This window comes from Pan paniscus, chromosome 10 (genome assembly GCF_029289425.2).
Source record: "Pan paniscus chromosome 10, NHGRI_mPanPan1-v2.0_pri, whole genome shotgun sequence".
Classification (NCBI taxonomy): Eukaryota; Metazoa; Chordata; class Mammalia; order Primates; family Hominidae; genus Pan; species Pan paniscus.
Window position 1 is genome coordinate 63,828,652 of NC_073259.2, and position 14,811 is coordinate 63,843,462.

Sequence of the window (14,811 nt, forward strand, 5' to 3'; positions counted from 1 at the left end):
GTCTTGCTCTATCACCCAGGCTGGAGTGCAGGGGCGCAATCTCAGCTCACTGCAACCTCTGCCTCCTGGGTCCTGCCTCAGCCTCCTGAGCAGCTGGGATTACAGGCAACCGCCACCACGCCCGGCTGATTTTTGTATTTTTAGTGGAGACAGGGTTTTGCCATGTTGGTCAGGCTGGTCTAGAACTCCTGACCTCAGGTGATCCTCTGGCCTCGGCCTCCCAAAATGCTGGGATTACAGGCATGAGCCACCACACCCGGCTTCAATTTTAAATTGGGTTATTCCATCATGTTTCTTTTTCTTGCTCTGTAGAGAGAGGAGAATTACAAGAAGGGGCTGAACAGATAATACTGGACACAGGCAAATATTTAGGGCCCATTTCTGCCATTCTTAAATGTAGATTTGCATCAAAATTCATCTAAGGATCTTTTTAAACACACAGATCACTGGATTCCACCCTGGAACTAAGAATCAGAGTCACTGGGGTGGGGTCCAGGCATTTATATTTTTATAAGTTTCTCAAAGTGATTCTGAATATTAGTGAGGTTGAGAAATCTCTGTTCTACTTTGCCCTACATCTCTCTTAATTTATAATATTAGAGAATGAAAGCTGACCTCTCTGATTCTATAAAACCCAACAATTTTATATTTTCACATCCTCACATGTCACTCAAAATGAAGTTTTGGATGTACACTATCCTTCACTTATCCCTTCTTTCTTTCACCTTCTTTTCTTCATGTCACCTCTTTATTTTTCTCTTCCTTAATTATTATATAGTGTATACTCGCTTCATAACAATAATTATATATTATGCTTTACTTACATGTCTATTTTCTAACTGAAGGAAAACTGAGCTGGCCTCACATCCCTTTGTTATTTGGTTCTCTCTTCTATGATGAGCACTATCTTAGTTGCTCATCAGCAGCATTATTCCTCATTAAAAAACAAAAAACATCCTTTTTTGGCCAATTATATGCCTGATTCTATATAAAACATTTCACATACACATATTTTTTCACAAAACTCTATGTGGATAGTACCATTAACATACCTTTACAGATGAAGAAATTTAAGCCAAAATAATGCCACTCCACCCTTAATTAACTCAGTCTTAAAGTCTGAAATACTAATGCAAATACCTTGTCTGGTTTTCACTCTCTCCTCTAGATGCTGCTTTGTCTTACTAGAACTATCACCTTGCTGCTGACCAATTAATTGTTCAGTGTGCAGACTTCAAGGAAAATTAGACTAAAAGTTAAATATAAAAAGCTCTATATAATGGCCGGGTGCAGTGGGTCACACCTGTAATCCCAGCATTTTAGGAGGCCGAGTGGGTGATCACTTGAGGTCAGGAGTTCAAGACCAGCCTGGCCAACATGGTGAAACCCCATCTCTACCAAAAAATACAAAAATTTGCCGGGCATGGTGGTAGGCACCTGTAGTCCCAGCTACTCGGGAGCCTGAGGCACAAGAATTGCTTGAACCCTAGAAGCCGAAGTTGCAGTGAGCTGAGATCATGCCACGCCACTACTCCAGTCTGGGCAATAGAGTGATACCCTGTTTCCAAAAAAAAAAGCTCTATGTAATGACATAAGATGCAATCTTCTTGATGAGTAGTATTGTTTTTGGTTGCTAGGGAAGAAAAGCCAGGGGCAAACCACAGAACTATAAGCCAACTGCCCTTCAATAATCCAATAAACTTAAGATATTTCACAATATTTTGCTGGGAGTGAGGGACAGAACAACCTGTACGTTGGACAAAGAACCCAATAAGTGACCCCCACCTTTGGATAATAAATTGAAGGTGTTGAAGTTGATGTATTTTTGTTTGATAAATCTTGTGGTCTTTCAATAACAGTACATTTTAGCTCTTCTGTAGGAAATGTCAACAATCTCAAATTTCTTGCCTGCTTTCAGACTTCAAAGGAGATGGGTGACTAAAAACAGACTCACCCAACCAATCATTTATGTAAGAAATACTGATTTGATTTTAGCACACTGCCTAATTCTGCCTTCTTCCTGACACAACAACTGGGAAGAATATCAAAGCAAAAATTGCATTGCTAAGTCTGATAATAGCCAAAATAATGATTATACTAGCACCAGATACTCGAAACACTGCCAACAGAAAGAAAACAGATATTGTTCATTTTGCTTACTTGAGTAAAACCGAAAAAGAAATTCTGAATCCCTGCCGAGTGCTAGGGCCTATATCTGGTGATCATCCAGCTGTGATTTTTTTTTTTAATTGAGGTGAAATTTATATAACATAAAATTAACAGTCTTAATTCAATGGCATAATTACATTCACAGTGTTGTACAACCACCACATCTAACTAGTTCCTAACTGTTTTTTATCACCCCAAAAGGAAACCCTATACCCATTGAACAGTCACTCCCCATTCCCTTCCCCTCCAGCCCCTGGCAACCACCAATCTGCTTTCTGTCTCTATGGGTTTACCTATTCCAGATGTTTCATATAAATGGAATCATACAATATATGACTGTATTAGTCCATTTTCACACTACTGATAAAGACATACCCGAGACTGGGAAGAAAAAGAGGTTTCATTGGACAGTTCCACATGGCTAGGGAGGCCTCAGAATCATGGCTGGAGGTGAAAGGCACTTCTTACATGGAGGCAGCAAGAGAAAATGAGGAAGATATAAAAACAGAAACCCCTGATAAAACCATCAGGTCTCGTGAGACTTATTCTTACTACCACAAGAACAATATGAGGGAAACCACCCCCATGATTCAATTATCTCCCACCAGGTCCCTCCCACAACACGTGGGAATTATGGGAGTACAATTCAAGATGAGATTTGTGTGGGGACACGGAGCCAAATCATATCATTCCACCCCGGCCCCTCCAAATCTCATGTCCTCACATTTCAAAACCAATCATGCCTTCCCAACAGTCCCCCAAAGCCTTAACTCATTTCAGCATTAACCCAAATGTCCACAGTCCAAAGTCTCACCTAAGACAAGCCAAGTTCCTTCCCCCTGTGAGTCTGTAAAATCAAAAGCAAGCTAGTTACTTCCTAGATACAGTAGGGGTACAGATATTGGGTAAATACAGCTGTTCCAAATGGGAGAAATTGGCCAAAACAAAGTGGTTGCAGGGCCCATGCAAGTCCAAAATCCAGTGGGGCAGTCAAATTTTAAAGCTCCAAAATGATCTCCTTTGACTCCAAGTCTCATATCCAGGTCACACTGATGAAAGAGGTGGGTTCCCGTGGTCTTGGGCAGCTCTGCCTCTATGGCTTTGCAGGGTACAGCCTCCCAGCTAATTTCAAGGGCTAACATTGAGTGTCTGTGGCTTTTCCAGGTGAATGGTGCGAGCTGTCAGTGTATCTACCATTCTGAGGTCTGGAGGATGGTGGCCCTCTTCTCATAGCTCCACTAAGTGGTACCTCAGCAGGGACTCTCTGTGGGGGCTCTGACCCCACATTTCCCTTCTGCGCTGCCATAGCAGAGGTTCTCCATGAGTGCCCTGCCCCTACAGCAAACTTTTGCCTGAGCAACCAGGCATTTCCATACATCTTCTGAAATCTAGGCAGAGGTTCCCAATTCTTGACTTCTGTGCACTCACAGACTCAACATCATGTGGAAGCTGCCAAGGCTTGGGGCTTGCACCCTCTGAAGCCACAGCCCAAGCTCTACATTGGTCCCTTTCAGCCATGGCTGGAGCAGCTTGGACAAAGGGCACCAAGTCCTTAGGCTGCAAACAGCCTAAGTTTCATGGGCCCGGCCCATGAAACCATTTTCTCCTAGGCCTCCAGGCCTGTGATGGGAGGAGCTGCTGTGAAGACCTCTGACATGCCCTGGAGACATTTTCTCCATTGCCTTGGTGATTAACATTCAGCATCTCGTTGCTTATGCAAATTTCTGCAGGTGGCTTGAATTTCTCCTCAGAAAATGGGTTTTTCTTTTCTATCACATTGTCAGGCTGCAAATTTTTTGAACTTTTATGCTCCACTTCCATTATAAAACTGAATGTCTTTAACAGCACCCAAGTCACCTCTTGAATGCATTGCTGCTTAGAAATTTCTTCTGCCAGATACCCTAAATCATCTCTCTCAAGTTCAAAGTTCCACAAATCCCTAGGGCAGGGGCAAAATGCCACCAGTCTCTTTGCTAAAACATACAAGAGTCACCTTTGCTCCAGTTCCCAACAAGTTCCTCATCTCCATCAGGGACCACCTCAGCCTGGACCTTATTGTCCATATCGCTATCAGACTTTTGGTGAAAGCCATTCAACAAGTCTCTGGGAAAGTCTCTGGGAAGTTCCAAACTTTCCCACATTTTCCTATCTTCTTCTGAGCCCTCCAAACTGTTCCAACCTCTGCCTGTGACCCAGTTTCAAAGTCACTTACATAATTTCAGGTATATTTTCAGCAATGCCCCACTCTACTGGTATCAATTTACCATATTAGTACATTTTCACACTGCTAATAAAGACATATCCAAGACTGGGAAGAGAAAGAGAAGAGGTTTAACTGGACTTACAATTCCACATGGCTGGAGAGGCCTCAGAATCATGGCAGGAGGCAAAAGGCACTTCTCACATCATGGCAACAAGAGAAAATAAGGAAGATGCAAAAGCAGAAACCCCTGATAAAACCATCAGATCTCATGAGACTTATTCACTACCACAAGAACAGTATGGGGGAAACCATCCCTATGATTCAAATTATCTCCCACCGATTCCCTCCCATAACACGTGGGAATTATGGGAGTACAATTCAAGATGAGATTTGGGTGGGGACACAGCCAAACCATATCTCCTAACTTCTGTGTCTGGTTCATCTACTTAGCAGAATGTTTTCAAGGTTCATCCATGTTATAGCATATATCAGTACTTCATTTCTTTTTATGGCTGAATAATATTCTAATGTATGTATATATCACAATTTGTTTATCCATTCATCTGTTGATAGATATTTGGGTCTCCACCTTTTGGCTATTGTAAATAGTGTTGCTATGACATGTGAGGGCCGGGCGTGGTGGCTCATACCTATAATCCCAACACTTTGGGAGGCCAAGGTGGGTGGATCACTTGAGCTCAGGAGTTTGAGACCAGCCTGGGTAACATGGCAAAACCCCATCTATACAAAAAATACAAAAAAATTAGCCAGGCTTGGTAGCACACACCTGTGATCCCAGTTACCCAAGAGGCTGAGGTGAGAGAGTCACCTGAGCCTGACAGGTCAAGGCTGCAGTGAGCCATCATCATGCCACTGCACTCCAGCATGGGCAACAGAGTGAGACCCTGTCTCAAAAAAAAAAAAAAAAAAGACATGTGCTTATGTATTTGTTTGACTATCATTTTTCAGTTCTTTTCGGCATATACCTGCTATAGTCTGAATGTTTGCATCCCCTCAAAATTCATAGGTTGAAACCTAATCCTCAATGCAATAGTATAAGAGGTAGTTGGAAAAGGGAGAAGTAGCTTTATAGCCTTTTCAGATAATGTGGGCATTTGCTTTAATGTTACATGAAAACTCAACAGATAGAAGAATCTTAAAGGCTGGTTGTGGCAGGGCACGGTGGCTCACACATGTAATCCCAGTAAGCTGCAAGGTCAAAGAGGGCAGATCACTTGAGGTTGAGAGTTAAGACCAGCCTGGCCAACATGGTAAAACTCTATCTCTACAAAAAATACAAAAGTTGGCCAGGTGTGGTGGCACACACCTGTAATCCCAGCTACTCGGAAGGCTGAGGCAGGAGAATTGCTTGAACCCAAGCGGTGGAGGTTGCAGTGAGCCGAGATCACACTGCTGCAGTCTAGCTTGGGCAACAGCGTGAGCTCTGTCTAAAGAATTAAAAAAAGGTTGTTTGTAATGTGGAATCTGAAACTATATTAAGTTTTCTTAATCAATTACATTAAAATCTATCTGTCTATTTTGCACTTTGAATAGATCTTTCAATCATGCATGATCATAACATTATAGATGTTGGTACCTTGAGTTATGTGTCTCCTCCACATGTTAATACATATATTATACAATGGCAAAAAAATCATATTTGTTAATACAACCATTAATCTCATTAGAAAAATATGGGAAGCTGGCTGGGTATGGTGGCTCATGCCTGTAATCCCAGCACTTTGGGAGGCCAAGGTGGGCAGATCACCTGAGGTTGGGAGTTCAAGACCAGCCTGGCCAACATGGAGAAACCCCGTCTCTACTAAAAATACACAATTAGCTGGGCGTGGTGGCACATGCCTGTAATCCTAGCTACTCAGGAGGCTGAGGCAAGAGAATTGCTTGAACCCGGGAGGCAGAGGTTGCAGTGAGCCAAGATCGCACCATTGCACTCCAGCCTGATCAACAAGAGCAAAACTCTGTCTCAAAAAAGAAAAAAAAAAAAAGAAAAATATGGGAAGTGGTGATAGATACATGTTGCTATGGTTTGGATGTTGTTTGCCTGTCCCCACCAAAACTCATGTTAAAACTTGATTCCCAATGTGGCAGTGCTGGGAGGCAGGGCATACTGGGAGGTATTTGGGATATGGGAACAGATACTTCATGAATGGCTTGGACTGTTTTCCCAGTAGTGAGTAGGTTCTCACTTTCAAGAGACTGGATTAGTCCTCTTGGGAATGTAGTAATTCTTGTGAGAAAGGGTTGTTATAAAACTAGGACAGGGCGGGTGTGGTGTCTCACGCCTGTAATCCCAGCACTTTGGGAGGCCAAGGCGGGCAGATCACGAGGTCAGGAGATCGAGACCATCCTGGCTAACACAGTGAAAACCCGTCTCTACTAAATAATGCAAAAAATTAGCCAGGCGTGGTGGCAGGTATCTGTAGTCCCAGCTACTCGGGAGGCTGAGGCAGGAGAATGGCATGAACCCAGGAGGCGGAGTTTGCATTGAGCCAAGATCGTGCCACTGCACTCCAGCCTGGGTGACAGAGCAAGACTCCGTCTCAAAAAAAAAAACAGGACAACACTCAGATTTTCCCCTCTTTACACATGTCTGCTTACCTTTTGACCTTCTTCACCATGTTGTGATCCAACATGAAAGCCCTTACCAGAAGCCAGGGCCATGCCTTTGGACTTCTCAGCCTGCAGAACCATGAGCTAGATAAACCTCTTTTCTTCATGGATTGCCTAGTTTCAGGTATTCTTTTATAGCAACACAAAATGGACTAAGACACATGTTTTCCAAAATTCTAGTTTTTTACCTAAAACCTTGAATCTTGCAATTTGTAACAAATATTTGTAGTTGATATCCTTGAATTGACATGCTTACTTCACTGATTTTCAAGAAAATACCTGCCAGTTACCCAAGCCTGAATAACTGTATTGTGTCAGTCATTCTTACAAGTAAAAATTGATATCAAATGAACAAAAGTGCTAGTTTCACTTAGAATTCAAACATTGCACAAATGCTTCTCAAAACAATCCTCACACTTCTAAGTGCAGCAGAAGTAATTCATATGTAATTCTAAATTCATCATATAGAATATTTTTTAGTTTTGACACGGAGTTTCACTCTCGTTGCCCAGGCTGGAGTGCAATGGCACGATCTCGGCTCACTGTAATCTCTGCCTCCCGGGTTCAAGCGATTCTCCTGCCTCAGCCTCCTGAGTAGCTGAAACTACAGGTGCCCGCCACCATGCCTGGCTAATTTTTATATTTTCAGTAGAGACAGGGTTTCACCATATTGGCCAGGCTGGTCTGGAACTCCTGACCTCAGGTGATCCACCTGCCTCGGCTTCCCAAAGTGCTGGGATTACAGGTGTGAGCCCCCACGCCCGGCCTAGAATTTTTAAAAGGTATGTACTTGAGGGTCAAGGTTTAACAAAATTAATAATTTTTATGGTTCCATCAAGGACAACTCTAAATAAAACTGGTATCTCCTTTTTTACTGCAAGGATGTGACAATGAAGAATACAATGACTACTAGTCCATTGCTAGCAATTTTACCCACCATTGCTTTTTATCATCAGGGCAAATGTCAACACAGGGAAAAAGGTAGAAAAACTCTCTGTATTATTATGAAAATAGTTTTACTTTGCAGAACTCTCTGAAAGGGTCTCAGAAATCCCTAAAAGTCTGTGGACCATGATTTTAAAACCATTAATTTAAATTTATAGACTAGCTAGAAAAATGTATACAGGAATATCTTTTTAAGAACAGGACTAGAAATTTGGAATTCCCAAGAAAATCAGTTGAAAAGCTGTCTTCTATCAGTTAATTTACATATATTACATAGACCCACAATTCGTCTGTATTACAAGAGTTGCTTGTGTTAAGACCTATAGGAGACTGAGACTAAGAAGGGAAAAGACGTAGTCTTTTTTTTTTTTTTGAAACTGGGTCCCACTCTGTCACCCAGGCTGCAGTACAATGGTGTTATCATGGTTCACTGAAGCTTCAATGTCCCCGAGGCTGAAACGATCCTCCCTCAGCTGAAGGGATCCTCTCTTCTCAGCCTCCCAAGCAGATGGGACTATAGGGGAACGCCACCATGCCCAGCTAATTTTTTTCTACTTTTTTTAGAGATGTGGTTTCGCCATGTTGCTGAGACTAGTCTCAAACTCCTGGGCTTAAGCAATCTGCCTGACTCCCAAAGCGTAAGATTACAGGTGTGAGTCACCACGCCCAGCCTGAAAGAAGCAGTCTATTTTTTTTTTTTTTTTTTTTTTTGAGACAGTCTTGCTCTTTTGCCCAGGCTGTAGTGCAGTGGCACCATCTCCACTTGCTGCAACCTCCGCCTCCTGGGTTCAAGCAATTCTCCTCAGCCTCCTGAGTAGCTGGGATTACAGATGCATTCCACCATACCCAGCTAATTTTTGTATTTTTAGTATAGAGACAGGATTTTGTCATGTTGGCCAGACTGGTCTCAAACTCCTGACCTCAGGTGATCCACCTGCCTCAGCCTCCCAAAGTGGTGGGATTACAGGCGTGAGCCCCCACACCCGGCCAAAGAAGCAGTCTTTACCTTCCAAACAACCAAACTTTTCAGGGGTCTTATGAATGGTGCTAAACATGCACCCTATATAACAAGTGCTTCTGCTACCATTCCCTCCTCTGTATCTGGCTGAGGAAACACAGGCTCTAGAGCCCTGAATTCTCTTTTTGATCCCATAATTCCTACACTGTACCTGTGGTCTCTTAGTTTGTCAATCCATCTCCACTTTCTTTTTCTTCCAGCCCATTCCAGAGATGACAAATAGACTGATATCTCAGAATCATACCTCTGAGCACGGTCAGTCCCCCAAAACTTTCTGTGACTCTCCACAGAATTCTGCGGTTTTCTTATAGAGTCCCCAGAGATACTTTTCCCCCTTTAAACAATATCCATACATTACTAAAGTTTGAGAATGTTGTTAAATACAATCTGCAGTCTTAACATTCAAGGCCTTTGGAGTTTGAACCTTAATTAAGTTTATTGCTTATAAACTACTAATCCTTTTTATCTGTGATTTCCAAAATTGGCTATTCCTTAGAATCACCTTGAAAGCTTTTTGAAGCTACAGATTCCAGACCCCACCCTTCAGAGATTCTGATTTATTTCATCTGCAGTGGAGCTCAGAAATCTGTATAATTTTTTAAAGTTTCCTCTTTGATTCTAATATTCAACTGAGTCTGGGAACACTAGCTTGAATTATTCTAGTCACACTGGTTTCCTTGTTAACCTTCCAACTATTACCCTTTTCCACCTCCACGCTTCTGCTCTCTCTTACCCTCTACCCACTTGCCACCTAATCAAATCCTACCTACCCTCAAGCCCCTGCTCACTTAACACCCAACCATAGCCTCTACAAATCCTCCCTGATTACACCAATCTGAAAGCAATCTCTTACTCCTGCGACTTCAGAAATATTATTTATCTTTCCAATTTTTTGACACCCTTTACCACCTCTTTATTTTTGCCTTGAGTAATTTTTGACATACTATGGTTATTTCACCTTTGACATATTTTGCTTTATGAGGAGACATATTTTGTACCCCTATCTGCAGTGAAAGCCCCTCCAGGGAAAGAATGTGACTTCTCCTCTTTGGATGCCAAGTTCATAGCTATTGTCTTGCATGTTGCTGGCTTAAAGACAATCTGTAGGCTGGGCGTGGTGGCTCACGCCTGTAATCCCAGCACTTTGGGAGGCCGAGACGGGTGGATCACCTGAGGTCAGGAGTTTGAGACCAGCCTGGCCAACATGGTGAAACCCCGTCTGTACTAAAAATACAAAAAAGTAGTCAGGCATTGTGGCACAAGCTGTTGTAATCCCAGCTACCAGAGGCTGATGCAGGAGAATTGTTTGAACCCAGGACGTGGAGGTTGCAGTGAACTGAGATGGCGCCATTGGACTCCAGCCTGGGCAACAAGAGTGAAACTCCGTCTCAAAAAAAAGAAAAAAAAAATCTGTTAACTCTGATGCCACATATATAAAAATTCTAAAATATACAAGATAATATTTAATATTAATATAGTACTTTATGATTTTTTTTGTTTTTGAGACAGAGTCTCACTCCCTCACCCAGGCTGGAGTGTAGTGGCACGAACTTGGCTCACTGCAACCTCTGCCTCCTGGGTTCAAGCAATTCTCCTGTCTCTGCCTCCCGAGTAGCTGGAATTACAGGCCTGCGCCACCACGCCCAGCTAATTTTTGTATTTTTAGTAGAGACAGGGTTTCACGATGTTGGCCAGGCTGGTCTCGAACTCCTGATCTCAGGTGATCCACCTGCCTCAGCCTTCCAAACTGCTGGGATTACAGGTGTGAGCCACCATGCCTGGCCTAATTTTTGTATATTTAGTAGAGACAGGGTTTCGCCATGTTGGCCAGGCTGGTCTCAAACTCCTGACCTCGGGCGATCCACCTGTCTCTGCCTTCCAAAGTGTTAGGATTATAGGTGTGAGACACCACGCCCGGCCCTTTTATGATTTATAAAGAATTTTCATATATGTTATTTCACTTGTTTTATGATTTGTAAATAATTTTCATATCTGTTATTTCACTTGTCACGTTCACCCTATTAAATGTGTACTACGTATTACCCTCCTTTTCAAGGTAGAAAAATAAGGCTTGGAGAAGTCTAACAACCTGACCAAAGTTAAACAAGTAGTAAGGGGCCGAGTAAGGAAAATAATTCAGGTTTCTGTAACTCCAGAGGCTATGTTCTAAACCATCACGCTGTATTTCTTCATACTTCGTGCATGTATCATTCATTTTTAATACCCCAGTTTTTGTTTTCAGTATGTTATATATGCCAACAAACAAAAAAGGGGCATCTTTTCAGGACACTAGGCTGAGCTCTTTAAAAATGTTATGTCATCTCCTTTGATTATCAGGAAGCAAAAACATGACTCTAAAGATTCTAGGGAATGGGACAGGAGGAATCCATGAGGGCAGATGAAGTCAGCCTTACTAAGGAGAGGAAGCATGAACTGGATCTTAAAAGATGGGCAGAAATAAACTATGTAGCCACCAAAATAAAAGGAAATGAGCACCAATAATTTAGGGTATAATAAGAATTTTGGCCTGGCTGCTTTCGAATGTTTATGCTGAAGAGTTCCATACATTGAGATAAAGTTAGCTTGGTAAAGTGAGGCCCAGAAGGAAGGTCTTGGAATGCCATGATAATTAATGCTGTCTTGATCACTTAAGCAATGGAGACTTCAATGGGGTAACTTCCTCACTTAGTACTTTTCCAATAACATCCCTGACATTTTGTTTATTGAGTCAATAATTGCCTTGTTATTCATGACTCAAAAGTTCATTTTTTTCTGCTGAAGTCAACAAAATTGAAATATTCCCAAGGTTAATCAAAATAGCTAGCACATCATTTGAACCATTTTCTTTTTTTTTTTTTTTTTTGAGACAGAGTTTCCCTCTTATTGTCCAGGCTGGAGTGCAATGGCTCGATCTCAGCTCACTGCAACCTTCACCTCCCGGGTTCAAGCAATTCTTCTGCCTCAGCCTCCTGAGTAGCTGGGATTACAGGCATGCGCCACCACACCCAGCTAATTTTGTATTTTTAATAGAGACAGGGTTTCTCCATGTTGGCCAGGCTGGTCTCGAACTCCCAACCTCATGTGATCCACCCGCCTCGGCCTCCCAAAGTGCTGGGATTACAGGTGTGAGCCACCGCACCCGGACTTATTTGAACGATTTTCACAGAAGCTGTTGCCACAGTCACAACTGCAGAAGAATGTTCTTACATCCTCTTTTGTACCACAAAGTAACCACTCAGATTTCTATTTGACTTTGGCTCTGTAGCAAGAATATCCCTTCAAAAAGTTTCCTGCTACATAAGCAAGAACACTTCAAGCTTAAAAAGAGTATAACTGAATAGGTTTTAGATTTGAACTTAGTTCAATCCAGTGAAAATATTGGAGAATTTCAGTTGCTGCAGGAAATCTTGGCCTATAAAGATAAAACAAATGACCTTGGGGATTCAGAAGTATGTATTGTTTAGACCTATCCCTGAAACCGTAAAATCCAGTTTCCCAAAAGGCCTTTGCCCTTTAGAGAATTGACACAGAAGCCCTAACTAAAGGGCGGTGGTTCTGGGAGATTTGCCAGAACTCAGCACTAAGCTCTGGGTTTCAGTTTCCAGAATCAAAACAGATTGGGGACACAGGTGATTGCTTAAACTTACCTTCACTTAACACTGTTATTCACAGCATTAAGTAAAATAATAATAATGAAATCATATAAATGTCTCAGAATCTCATGTTCATTATAAACCATCTTTCAGAAAAATACAAAAAGGTTTGTCCCCAAATTTAAACTCTATTTAAAAAGTAAGAAGCAGGCCAGCCGTGGTGGCTCACATCTTTAATCCCAGCACTTTGGGAGGCTGAGGTGGGTGGATCACCTGAGGTCAGGAGTTCAAGACCAGCCTGGCCAACATACTGAAACCCCGTTCTCTACAAAAATACAAAAATTATCTGGGCATGATGGCAGGTGCCTGTAATCCTAGCTACTCGGGAAGCTAAAGCAGGAGAATCGCTTGAACCCAGGAGGCGGAGGTTGCAGTGAGCCAAGATAGCGCCATTGCACTCCAGCCTGGGTGACAGAGTGAGACTCTGTCTAAAAAATTAAAAAAAAAAAAAAGGAGAGAAGCGTTAAAATTAAAATGTCTTTCTGTTATTATTCATTTAACACATCTTGTAAGCTTACTCCATGTATGGATTCTAAGAATTACAGAAGAATTGGTGAACAAGACACAGTTTCTGCTTGCTTAGATCTTACATTCTACTAGGAAAGATAATACATATGAACACATACACCTCTGCAAACAAGAACATTATCAGTCATGCTAAGTACTTTGCAGAGAGTGACGAGGTGGCTACTTCAGACTGTTGGCCAGAGAAATTCTTTCTGAGGAAGAGATATTTAAACAAATCTGAATGACAACAAGTGAAGCCCATGGAAATCTGTGGAAAACATATTCCAGGAAGTGGAAAGAATTAATGCACAGGTATATTTCTTCAAGAAATAATAAGGGAATCCCTACCTCTCAGCCTCACTTGGACAGCTTTTAAATTAGGATCCTACTGCAGAACAGAAAATAATGGGAAAGCAGTGTAAAATAATGGGATTGGACAAATAAATTGCTGTTATTCTGAAATACAACAGCTATTCTCCAAATGAATAGCACACTTTCCTTCTTACTATTGTAAAGGTATCATGTATTTTTCTCTTATCATTGTAAGTAGGGATACCACAATAAAAGCATACTATTAATCAGTTTCGAACTTCAATTGTGCATTTAGTATTTTCTATTATTAATGAGTATACTTTGAATAAAATACAAGATGGTGACTGTTCAAGCATCAGTGACCTTACTAAGACAGGGAACAAATTGGAACTCCACTCACTTCTGAACCAGCAGAGGAACAGCAGGGACTGCTTCACGTCTAGTGAAACATGTCATGATTCCTAGACACCCAAGTTTCCTGTGAATAGAGCTTAAGCTCCACTGATATCACAGGCAGAGAGCTATGTAAGAGACAATGTATCTCATCATGAGTAAATAAAGATTGCCTTCCTTTGACTTATTTCTTCCAGCCATCAAAAAGTAATAATAATCCTGACAACCTGTGAGAGATATGCCAACTCTAAAATAAAAAATAATAATAATAGTTACCATTTATTGAGCATTAAGGTGTTAAGATGGTTTGCAAAGACTGCCACAATATCTCCTCCCATCCCTGCATGCATACCCCTTGTAATACAACTTTATCTTTTCTCCCTTAAAAGGTGATGTCTCTTTCCCTGCCCTTTGAATCTGAGCTGGTCATGTGACATGCTTCATTCAGTAGAGTGCGGTCAAAATGAGGCTGGGTGTGGTGGCTCATGCCTGTTAATCCCAGCACTTTGGCAGGCCAAGGCGGGCAGATCACCTCAGGTCAGGAGTTTGAGAAGGGCCTGGCCAACATGGTGAAACCCTGTCTCTACGAAAAATACAAAAATTAACCAGACATGGTGGCAGGCATCTGTGATCCCAGCTACTTGGGAGGCTGAGGCAGGAGAATCGCTTGAACCCAGGGGGCACAGGTTGCAGTGAGCCAAGATCATGCTATTGCATTCCAGCCTAGGTGACAGAGCAAGACTCCATAGAAAGAAAGGAAGGAAGGAAGGAAGGAAGGAAGGAAGGAAGGAAGGAAGGAAGGAAGGAAGGAAGGAAGGGAGAGAGAGAGAGGAAGGAAGGAAGGAAGGGAGAGAGAGAGAGGAAGGAAGGAAGGAAGGAAGGAAGGGAGGGAGGGAGGGAGAGAGAGAGAGGAAGGAAGGAAGGAAGGGAGGGAGAGAGAGAGAGAGGAAGGAAGGAAGGGAGGGAGGGAAGAAAAGAAA